This window comes from Seriola lalandi, unplaced genomic scaffold, assembly GCF_002814215.2.
Source record: "Seriola lalandi dorsalis isolate HSWRI2012SDOR001 ecotype SW California unplaced genomic scaffold, Sedor1 jcf7180001983098, whole genome shotgun sequence".
NCBI classification, from domain to species: Eukaryota; Metazoa; Chordata; class Actinopteri; order Carangiformes; family Carangidae; genus Seriola; species Seriola lalandi.
The window spans coordinates 1-841 of NW_019453764.1; the positions used below are offsets into that span (position 1 = coordinate 1).

At 50.3% G+C, this 841-nt stretch overlaps 1 long non-coding RNA gene across 1 annotated transcript; it reads left to right on the forward strand.

Moving 5' to 3' along the window:
- Positions 1-13: 13 nt before the first annotated feature.
- LOC111659444 (uncharacterized) lies at positions 14-628 on the forward strand. The gene is made up of 3 exons (XR_002761077.2): positions 14-114; positions 245-329; positions 477-628. It is a non-coding gene; the product is annotated as an uncharacterized LOC111659444 (long non-coding RNA).
- Positions 629-841: the final 213 nt, after the last annotated feature.

Here is an 841-nt window from a genome sequence, read left to right on the forward strand (position 1 = left end):
GAGAAGGTGTGGACCACACTGAAGAACAACCTGTCTCCTCAGACCTCAGTCACCAGAGCAGACCAGGAGGGGAAGGCGGCGCTGCAGATCACTTACAACGTGACCGATGAACAGGTACACAATGAGCGGCGCTCTCTGACCTGCTTCACCTGCTGCATATTTTGCATATTTGACATATTAACACAAACGTCGAAAATAGACATTTTGGGCTAATCCGAGCTCTGTGTCTCATCCATGTGTCCAGGTGCTGTCCGTCACTGGCAACGCAGAGTACTGTGAACAGTACGTAGCCTACGCCTGCCGCATGTCTCGTCTGCTCAACACTCCAGGTAACGTGAACTGTCTCAGCTTCCTCTGCAGTCACTAACAAACCCACATCTGGCTCTGGTGTGATACAGCTGTGCTGGGAGTCAGTGAGCAGGATAGGACTCATTCTGATGAAGGAAACTGACTCCAGGCCTTTGGTTTGTTCCCAGATGGCGTCCCGTTCACCTGGTGGGTAGGACGAGCCAATGAGAGGCATTCCTACTGGGGGGGTTCAGGACCGGGGATACAGAAGTGTTCCTGTGGCATCGAACACAACTGCACTGACCCCAAATACTACTGCAACTGCGACGCTGACCAGAGGACCTGGTGAGTGGACGCAGCAGCTCAGCTGGTTAATGTGGCAGAGTTTATATGTTCATACTCAACTGCTGAACCTGACTTCACTGCAGCAGCGATGAGCTCTTTAGCACTGTTACTGCATGAGGAGTAATATTGACTACACGACATGAAAAGCAGGATTCTGTTTTATTCCTTACTACTGTGTGTTGCTTGTTTCCACTGTATATGTATAAGT